The sequence below is a fragment of the Bombina bombina genome, chromosome 7, assembly GCF_027579735.1.
Source record: "Bombina bombina isolate aBomBom1 chromosome 7, aBomBom1.pri, whole genome shotgun sequence".
In the NCBI taxonomy this organism is placed as follows: Eukaryota; Metazoa; Chordata; class Amphibia; order Anura; family Bombinatoridae; genus Bombina; species Bombina bombina.
The window spans coordinates 166175548-166187299 of NC_069505.1; positions in this window are offsets into that span (position 1 = coordinate 166175548).

Sequence of the window (11752 nt, forward strand, 5' to 3'; positions counted from 1 at the left end):
AAGACATTATAGAATTTTGAGTGCAGAATTTTCTCATCTTGTTTTTCGGTTGTTCAGTACATTTTAACACTATCATCTACAGCAGCGGTTCCCAACCTGTGGTACGCGTACCCCTGGGGGTACTTGGTGGACCGGTTGGGGGTACGCAAAAATATTGTTGGTAATGGAGGAAGATGCAGGGGGAGGGTCGGGGAGGCACTCTCAATGGGTCATCAACCAATAACCATAGTAGAACTGTGGGTGGAAGGAGCGCTCAGCTGGAAAGTGACAAGTGAAGTTCTGGCCTGGCATATAGGCAGATGGGAGCCCCTGCACCTGAAATATGTGGAGCGGGTGTCGATGACTCGGGTCCACATATTAATGATCACCCTGTGTCACCAGAAAGCTTAGCCTCTTGCTCCACCCACTCCCGTGCTGTGCACAAAATTTTGACTGCGAGTGCGCAGTTAGAAGCGGCACTGCAGCAGCATAGCTGTGTGGACAGGTGTGGTAGAGCCGTGGAGCTTGCGAGTCACACAGGCGATGTGGGTCTGCATCCCCAGAATAAGTTATAGTCAGTGCCAGTAAGTAAAGTACTGCTGCTAGCGCTTGCTTGATTCAGATAATTTCACTTCCAACTAAAAATGTCTATAGTGGCTGGGTGGTTAATATCAATCTGATCTCACAAATTTAAATATTTATTTTTATGATCATTACACTTTGACTCCCCCCCAGGGCCATGTTTAGGGGCAAACAGGCAGCTGCCAGGGGCGCCAGCCACACAGCAGGGCTCCTCCTGAGAATGAGATTTGAGCTTTAATCCTGGTGATACACATACAGTTGTATGACATTCAGGTATAGCTTACTTCCCCTGTAAAAAAAAAAAAGCGCTTCCTTTATTTTGAGGGATGGGTGGGGGTAATGAAGATAGGGGGTACTCCATAAATGCAAAAAAAGGTTGGGTTGATCTACAGCAATCAGGGCTTGTTTTGCTTTCCTGAGATGTTGTTTACATCTTGACCTTTTTTTAAAAAAATGTTTAACTTTAGAATAACTGTTAGGCTGTAATTTGAAAGTCTCCTCATACCTTTTTTGTATTCTTCAGTTTACTTCAATAACATTTTGCAGCCACTTTTTTAGTTGTGTTGCTTAAGAGTAAATTGCTGATTTACTTCTTTTGTCTCTTGATTTTTTCTTGTATTCCCACATTATGTGTTTTTTACTGCTTGTTATTTATCTCACTTGGTAATTTATTTGTCTGGGAAGGCCAAGATAATTGGAAATTTTTATCATATAACAGTAATTTCTGGGGGCAGAGTCAACCGCCAAAGCGACCAGACGTGTTCAGAAGTAGCTCCTGGCTCCTAGATCTAATATTAGAGGTTAATCTGTCAATATACATCTTAAACCTCGGTTAAAAGACCCATCTCCCCTTCAAGACCACTGAAGGAGTCAGACAGATAGAATTGAGGTCACGTTATCATCCTACGATCTATAATAGAGCCATGTCAGCTATAAACAATCTGAGTTACTTGAGTGCTGTGCAGACCAACACGTGAATCGATAACTGGGAATGCCAGTCCTTACAGCTGATAGACAACCACTTAGGCAGCATAAGACAGCATTTGAGGGGGATTCTCCCAAAACTGCTTACACAAGCCCCGGACCGTTTTATAAGTCATCCCACATGTACTGAAGCCACCCAAAAGCTGCACAGACTTGCTGAGAACACGGAAAGCCGTGAAGATACAGATGTGGGGATTGAACCAGTAGATCTGACAACTGGTGACCCAAAAGTGGAGGCCCTCACATGAGGGATCGGCAGCCTGCTCGATATTTACACGTGAGCTGGAATCCCGCACATAGGCTCAGGAGAAGTTGCAGGCAGATGTCATCCTAAACAGTGGGAGATTGGTGCAGGAAGGGGATTGGTTTGTCGGTCTCCATTCAGAGATGGTGCTCGACTTTGCTGCTTATGTGAGCGAATTGATTGGCAGATGCATCTTGACTGGGTCAGCCCCGGAGCCTGAAGATATACACAGGATCTGGAGTATTGGTTGGGGTGATCAGTATATAGTGCTAAACACTTATCTTAAAGCCAGAATAGTATACACTTATACTGAGCTAAACTTGCCCCACTAGACAGGTCTGTAGACCATGCTGCTTCATCTTGGGACACAACGTATCTTCATAAGTTTACAATACAGGTGCTGAGTCACTTAAACTTCTGATAAGGGGAATTCTATATACTGTTTCAGCTACCTCCTGAGTGGCTTACTTTACAGACAATGAAACTCATAAACCCATCCATAAGACTTCTAGTAATTTCAAGTATTTACTCAATTTTATATAGAATATGCCATAGGAAAGCCAAAACCCACAGGTCAACTCATATTGGTTGATGTCTAGAATTTGACCTGGCATCTACTTTGTACACACTAGTGCTTTTGTTTATTATGATAACTGTGTGCTGTCATCATAACTCAATCTCATTTTAAAGCAGAGGCTTATAAACCTCATACACTTTACTGAGGCCCTGCACATGACACTATTCTCCTGGACAACTGATGCCTCTCGGTCTGAGGCCGAGATATTGAGGCACAGTTGCTCTGGCAAGAGAGATAACATCTACTCTCCACTGACCTTAAAGCTATTGACATACAATATTTGCCTAAATATACATATGTGGAGACAACAATGCTCCTGATGCTCCACTCTTTACCCTTGAGTTGTGTATATAAGTATACTTCTCACCAACTTAAGATAGTTCCTGCTAAAGTGATGTCTAAAATAGAGAACAATATTTTAATCTAGAAGCACAAAAAGAACCTTAATTTTATGGTTATGGTCTAATATTTATCTTTTACATTCTCAGATATGTTTGCAGCTAATTTTAATCTCTTTGCTATTATTTTGGGGGATACATCTAACTTTTAGAATTCATTATATCTTCTCAAACCATTGAGTTTTATATTGATCTATAGTCCAACAGTACATAAGTTGACATTATGCACAGTAGATGTCAGCAATAGTATATATGCAAAGCCATCAATGATATAGAATAGTTTATGAGAAGGTGGGAGGTTCCGCATTAGTCATACCTAACAACAATGTGTTAACTATTGCTTTAGATGAGTTATTCCATTGCAAATAGACCTATATGGTTGTACACATTACTAAGTGAACTTGTAGTAAATATGTTTGATATTACCTATATTTTGGGTCCAATAATGGTTTTATATTATCCCATAGCCCTCTTCCCCTAATTTGCACTATTGTTCTGTTTGGCTAGATTGGGCGACTTAAGTGTGGCCACATTATATTATTGGGGTCTAACTTAACCTCTTATAACTTTAACACATACTAGGAGATTACCACCTACTCCTAATTTGATCTAAATAGCAATGCAAACAATCGGATCTATAAAATGTAATTGGTTCATAGAGTGAGGGTTTACGTAAATTGTACCCTCACTATGGTCATACTTGTATTCACTGCTACAATAATCCTCATAATATTATAGCTGACCCCCCCCCCCCTCTTTGGCTTACTCTGGGAACATAGGAAACTGCATCCTTTGACTCATTTCCTCTAATATGAGATTTTAATATCTTATCATAGCAGCATACTTTAAACCACTGTTCATGTAAGTTATTACTAGTTAAAATATATTATCATTTGCTTCTATTTAAATATACCCCTTAGCCCCTTGATCTTAATAATACCATTCCCAATTTTTCATATTCTTAATATCCATGGTCCAATAGTGATTGTTGGTCAAAATCGAAAATATTCAGATATAAATGTATAGAGGTTGGATAGTGATTATATAGGTTAATTATGGGATTTATTGATAGTCGCACTAATATACAGACATATGCTGATGTCCATGATTTATATTGTAACCTTGCCTTTGTTTATAAGTTGTATAACCTCAATAAAAACAAATTTAAAAAAAATGTAATTTCTATTTTTTGACCCATATCCTAGACCAGCAGTCACCAACCAGTGGTCCGTGAGAAGATATTGGTGGTCCGTCACACCATCAAGCAGGAATTAATCTCCTCTGATGATGTCACCCCCGTCTCGCCGCAACTCCCTACAGTGCCTGGCTGGACATCAGTGAAAACCGATGGAGGAGGAATTAAATTACAATCTCCCTATGCACGTTGCGTAGTACTGCGTAGCTAGATTGTATTTTTAACTCCTTCCACCCAGTGCGCTGCTCAGAGGAAGATGCTTCCATTCTAAAGTCAGCAGAGGTTGGTATAGTCTTGCCTTTAAATAGAGGAATTAAAGTATATAAAAAAGAAAATCTTAAAAAAAAAAATTCTCTCTTATATTTCATTTATTTTCTTCCCTTTACCTGTCTCTTTGTAGAAGTTTTCCTAATTCCTTCAAATGGACTTACATCACTGTTTGTCTTCCATATTGAGAGTTTTCTAATATAAACTTAATTTATGACTCCAATGTCTGTCCATGATCATAAGTAGTTTTGAATAATTCCTAACTGGGGATGTAAACTTAGCTATGGTTATAGTAGTAATGTATAGTATGTATGTGTGTGTGTATATATATATATATATATATATGTATATATATATATATATATATATATATAAACATACACACACACACACACACACACACACACATATATATATATATATATATATATATATATACACACACATTAAAGAGGTTTGTACCTTTTAAAAATCATGTTAGTGGTCCATGGGATTCAAAATTGTGAGTTTAGTGGTCCCTGAGGTCCGAAAGGTTGGCGACCCCTGTCCTAGACAATAAGCATCAAGGCGGACACTCTAAAAATAGGGATAGGTAGTCATATATTCAATTTATGGGAAAGGGGTGTGGCAGTTTCTGTCTACAACTCTCTAGGGAGGGGTATTTCACTTGGTATTATCTAGAACAGGGCTCGACAAACCTGGGCACCAGGGCACCACTGGTGCCTTTAAATTGTGCCTTGGCACCCGGGTTTAAAGTCCGAAAAATACCCATAGGTTCCCCCAGTTGACCAGCCCGACCACTGCCATCCCCACATAAAATTCAGCCGGTGCATCTGGATCCTTTTTAGGCTGTGCGGCGGTGGACTATAAGCCCCAGAATGCCACAAGGTAAATGTGGGAGCAGTCTGGTTTGAAAGGATGTTGAAGATACATCATGGTATACATGTGTACGGAGTGGAGTGTATTTGAGCCGGCGATGAATTTGTAAGCTTCATCAACAGCAGCATGGAGTCACTTGTGGAGCTGATTGTTTCCATGATGTGGGTGGCCTTGGCTGTTCCACTGTTTACTATCTTAATTGCGCTACACTAAACCGGCATGGCAGCTTTCTCGGGGTGTTGGCATTTATGGTGCATTTGTGCAGGCTGATCTAAGCATCAAAAGTGGCCATGAAAATAAAGCACTGCACAATAAAGTTAATTAAAATATATTTACTGTATATATGTGTGTGTGTGTGTATATATACATATATAATTATTATTAAAATATGCTTAAAAATTCCTGGCTCCTAGATTTTAAACATATTTGTCGAGCGCTGGTCTAGAATATAGCCCAAGATAAATAAATTACTGTTTTAGCACCTTAGGCTCTCTGAGCAAGTGCTGTGTTTAAAATGCTGTTGCACGATTTTTCGCCATAATATTGTTTAAGCATCCGGAATTCATGTTCAACCTGCATATTGCAAAGTAGGTAAACTATTAAATATATACATCAATTGTAACAATAAATATGTTAACATTGCATTTGGAGATTCCATCTTTTAAATCTTATTTGGTTATTTAATAGTTATGTAATCTTACTTTATTCGTATCACTTAGTGTTAAGCGATATTGATGGTCAACTTTATCAGATGTGTGATCCATGCAGAGGTCATTTGAATACTGGGGGTATATATTAATATGACACACACTATTACTGTATGCTAGAACTTTATATTATTTTCACATGACCAATCGGCAGTTAATCTATTTAGTACATGGCAGAAAAATCAGAACAGATTGAACAGAAGTTGTGTAAGCGTGTGGGGCATCCTGGGGAGAGAGCTGGAATCAAGTTCACGTTGTGCTACACTAACTGTGATATCTAAATAATGTATTTTACTTTCTTGGCCCTTTCTTAAGTTTTAGTTGAAAATTCAATACTCTCGCAAGACCCAAGCTGATTTTGCCGGCATCAAATATCCACAACCTGCCAATGCATAAAACTGAATCATATATTGTAGCTTATTTATTCTGTCTTCCTTTTTACTTGGCAGTGATGCACTAACATTTGATAGAAAAATGTCCGTTATCTTATTGTGAACAAGCCAACATCTTATATTGCAGGCTTCTTGGAACATCAAATGTGTTGTATGCAGCAAGTTTTTGTTTTCTTATATAACCAGTACTGGCTTCTCTGAATCCACCTTTCACAGCTCCAGAACATAAAGTATAACTTAAAAGATGTATTTGCCCTTTTTGTATTCCTTAAGATTTACACAAAGAACTAGTCCAACCCCCTGGCATTTATAGGCACCACATTCTGTACTGTAGCACCCCAAAAACCTCAAAGGTGCCAGATGCCCAGAATTTGTAAAATAATGTCTTTTTTCTATCTCTAGCACTTCATGCAGATCAAGGAGAGGTAAAATGAAGATGAGAATAAGTAGCAGCAGAAAATTTGGTTATTAGTACCCATTTTAAAATTATCCAGTCCTTGACGGCCGTCGAGGATTTACTAACTGGTGATACATTGTATCTCTGCTTTGAGTGACACAGACTTCTGGCTTAGACTGGAACCGGCTTTCCGACAGGGCACCTAACAGCTGATCAGTTATCCACATGCACTACAGAGCGCTCAGCTGAGGATTTTTGTGCTGTGACTGGATCGTTAAGGAAACCTGGGGAGCGGTAATCTGTGGATATCTGTAAAGACCTTTCTTATGCACCTTTATCTTTTACATTTGGTACGCACAATTACCTGCCATTTGAGGATTTTAACTGTTCTTGTTTTAATTGTTAAAATAAACTGCACCTGAGTCCAGTTGTGCTCTCCTCTTTTTGTTTTTCAGTTCACTCGTTTACTTCTTAAATATTTACATTGATTTAATTTTGAGATATGAAGGATTTTAATTTCAGTTTTTTATCTCCCCAGAATTTTTAATGAAGTTTGGTTTTATAATAAAACTAAATATATATATATATATTTTAAATAATAGGAATTGGTAGTAGATAATATTGTCCTCCACCAGTACACTTTGCATGCTCCATATTTAGCTTTGTGGTCACTTTTGTTAGCCCCACCATACTTTAGCCGTGTAACCTCAATAAAGTAAGTTTAAATGACTTCAGCTAACAAAGTCAATCGATATAATCTTGGATGTTGATCGCCTGTTGATATAATTCATCAATAAGACTTCTTTATTGATACAATCCACATGGCCTCTATTGATACAGGCCATCCTTCAGTTATACAGCCCAGAATCGTTTTTATTGAAACAGTCCTTCCATTTAATAAGATATTTTGACACTGTCCATCTATAAGACATTTTACTGATACAGCTCATCTATATGCCATTGTTGATACAGTTTATCATACAAACCTTTATTAATACAGCCAACATGTATAGCCTTTACTTACTCTGTCATATATGCTCTGTTAATATTGTACATGTATATAGCTTCTGCTGATACTGTCCATCCATATGACTTTAATTACTTCTGTCTATTCAAATGGTCTATATTAATACAAGGTATCCATAATGCCCCTATTGAAATGGTCCAGCCAAATAAGATGATTTTTTTATAATGTCTTTTTTTTATAATGTTCATCCATTTGACACTGTCTTTGACAGATCCCCTACTACTCTGACTGGGTAGCTCTGCCGAAACGATCTTCCAATACCTAGAACCAGCCACTATGTAGTGGAGAGAGAGTGATTTCAGCAATCCCCACCCAAATACCTAGACAACTAGCATTTAGGTGTAACAAAGAAGAACTGATTTTATTGGAAAACACACCCTTCTTTTATACACAAAGCTCATCTTGACACTGGACAATCCCACGACAGACAGACCGGCGCCTCCATAGCAGCCAGAGTCCCACAGAATCCCAGGACCCAGGGGTGGCAGTTTCGGAGTGATCCCGGGGGAACGGCGATACTTCCAGGGTGTCCCTTGTGAAGCGGCCGACCGAGAGTTTCAGGAGCCCAGCCAGCCTAGGAGTGTTTTTCCGGTCTAAAACCAGCTCTTCTCTGACAAAGCAAACAAAGACTCCTAGAGATCGTGGTTGCTCTGAGGAGCCCCAAACCGCTGAGAAACAACAAGTGTGAGGTAGTAGGGGGGTAGGGGTTTAACCCTTGGTGACGGTGACAACTCCCCCCTTCCAGTTTGGCTGACCCGGCTAGATCCACACGGGTCTACTTGGGGCTGTTCGAGGAGCACTCTAGTTCAGTCTGCCGGGAAAGTCCATCAGCATTCTCATTCCTTTTTCCTGGCCTGTAAAGAATGTTGAAGTTGAAGGGCTGCAGAAATAAACTCCACCTTAACAAGCGTCCATTATCTCCCAAAACTCGGTTCAGCCACACCAGAGGGTTGTGGTCTCTGAGGACAGTGAAAGGCCTTCCATATAGGTATGGTTGCAGTTTCTTGAGGGCCCATACCAGGGCCAGGCATTCCTTTTCCACTGGCGCATAGCATACCTCTTTGGGTAACAGCTTCCTACTGATGTAGGCTACAGGGTGGTCTTGTCCTCCTTCATCCAATTGGCTTAGGACTGCTCCCATCCTGAACATGGAGGCATCTGTATGAACATAAAAACGTTTGTTGGGGCTAGGAGCAGCCAGGACAGGACCAAAGCAGCCTTGAGGCTCTGGAAGGCAGTCTCACATTCTGGGGACCACAGGACCTGTCAGGGCAGTCTTTTACGGGTCAGGTTGGTCAGGGGTTTTGCCAAGGTACTGATATTAGGGATGAACCGAAGATAATAACCGGCAGTTCCTAGGGAATGCTAAGACTTTGGTCTTGGTTCGAGGGATGGTCCAGTTTGCTACTGTCTCAACTTTGGCTGGCTCTGGCTGCTGCTTCCCACAGCCCACTCAGTGGCCCAGGTACTAGACCTCCGAGCGCCCTATAGTGGATTGTCAGGCTTCAGAGTGAGCCCAGCAGCCCTGAGGCGATCTAGGACGATGCCTAGGTGGATTAAATGGTCCTCCCAGGTGTCGCTAAAGATGGCAATGTCATCCAGGTATGCTCAGGCATAGTCCTGGAGGCCATCCAGCAGGCGATCCACCATTCTCTGGAAGGTGGCTGGAGTATTCTTTATCCCAAATGGCATTACCGTGAACTGGTAGAGGCCGAAAGGTGTGATGAAGGCAGACTTGGGGGCTAACTTGGGGTCTAGAGGAATCTGCCAGTATCCCTTGCAGAGGTCGAGTGGTCAGGAAATTACCTTGGGCAGTTCTGTCCAGGAGGTCATCAACTCGGGGCATGGGGTAGGCATCGATGGTGGCTCTGTAATTGAGCTAACGGTAGTCAATGCAGAACCGGGTAGTGCCATCTTTCTTGGGTACCAGTACCACCGGGGAGGCCCAGGGACTGTTGGACGGTTCAACAACACAGAGGTCCAACATTCCCTGGAGCTCCCGGTGTATACTGTTTCTGACTGCTTCGGGGACTCTGTAAGCTGCCTGCCTCAGGGGGGTCTGTCCCAGAGTCTCTACTCAGTGTATGGCCACTGTGGTATAACTGGGGACATTTAGAGAACATCCCTTGCCGGCCTTCTAGTAAGTGCTGGACTTGCTGCCTCTGGGCAGCCTCTAACCTCTCATCTAGAGTGATATCAGCTATTCCCTGGGGGGATTTCGTTGGGGAGGGGAATCTCCGGCATGGGGAGACTTTCTGAGTCTTCCACAGATGGGGCACCTATCGCCGCCACATCTTGGGCTCGCCCGGAGTATGCCTTCAGCATGTTCACATGGAAGGTTCTCTGGATCCTGCCATCTGAGCATTTGGCTACTAGGTAGGTGGTGTCATTAATCTGCTCTACTACCCAGTAAGGGCATTGCCAGGCAGCCTGTAACTTATCTGTCTTGATAGACTTCAGGGCAAGCACCTTCTGTTCCACTATCAGTGAGCGGGCATGAACATTTCTGTCGTACCACCGCTTCTGATTACTCTGAGCACTCTGGAGATTCCCCCGAACTTGGTTGGTGAGATCCTTCAGTCTATCCCGGAGTCAGAGGACGTATTCCACAATGGAGTGTCCTTCTTCCCCGGAGCCCCCCTCCCAGTGTCATCTAACAAGGTCCAAGGGTCCCGTACTTGCCTACCGTAAACTAACTCAAAAGTGGAAAACCCTGTAGATTCCTGGGGAACCTCTCTGAAGGCAAAGAGGAGGTGTGGCAAGAAACTTTCCCAATCTTTCTGGGTGGCGGAGAAGGTCATCAGCATCTGCTTTACGGTTCCATTAAGCCTCTCGCATAACCCATTTGTTTGGGGGTGATATGGCGTGCTGTGCAGGGGTTTAATCCTGCACAGCTTCCATAGCTGCCTAGTAATTTCTGCAGTGAACTGTGTTCCCTGTGTTCCCTGATCAGAGATCACTTCCCGGGGGAAGCCTACCCTGGTGAATATCCGGAGCAGGGCATCTGCAACTGTTTCCGCCTGGATATTGGCCAGAGGGATTGCCTCCGGGTACCGGGTGGCATAGTCCACCATGGTGAGAATATATTTCTTCCCAGAGGGACTGGGTCAGGCTAATGGACCTACTATGTCTACTGCAACTCTGCTGAAGGGTTCATCGATAATAGGGAGGGGGAGCAGGGGAGCTTTCTTGTGGTCGCCAGTTTTCCCTACCTTCTGGCATACTTCACACGTTCTACAATTTTCCTTAAAGGGACAGTCTACCATAGAATTGTTATTGTTTTAAAAGATAGATAATCCCTTTATTACCCATTCCCCAGTTTTGCATACCAACAATTTTTCAGGTACAACTAGCTGTCGTTTAGGCACCTGACCCTTCCATCTCTTGGAGATCCGGTAGGGAGCCCTCCCAACCACTGGAAGTGCTCCTCACAGGGTCCTTGGGGGTCAGACCCTACTTGGTCTCTGTATGGGGCTAGTGTCAGGTCACACGGGGTAGCTTGGGCGAAGTCGGGCGGGGATGCCAGGGAAGTTGGTCAGGGGGAATAATAGACTGGTCGGGCAGTAGGTCTGGGGTTGGAGGCTGAGGCAAGGGGGTAGTTGGGATGGCTCGTCGTGGATGGGTAGAGGCCGGGAAGGAGGTCGGGATTGGGGGACAGGATCGAGAGGTAGTCGGGGAAAACTGGTCTTACCTGTGGTCCCAGTCCTGGAGAAATGCCTTGCTGGCGGATCTGCTGGCGGATGACAACTGCAGCTACATCCAGGAGAGTATCTCCCACAAAGGCGGAGACAATGTGGCCAAGGTCATTTTCTAAAAGCACCTCGCCCGGCAACTTCCTCATAATGCCAACCTGTACAGCACGGGCACCCCAGTTCAAATAGACTTGTGCTATGGGAGCCTGGACAACAGTGCTGCAAGCCACTCGGATAGTGATGGTTTTCCCTGAGCAGCTGGAATTGGGGGGCCTGGTGAGGCTGGATCAAGGTTGAGAGTAGCACCAGGGTCCCTTAATCTTTGGGCTGCCTGTCCGTTGACCAGAACTTCCTGTCAATGATGCTGGCGATTGTCCGCAGATGCTGTTCCCACCTCCTGCAGGACCCCAATCTCCTCATGGACTCATTGGA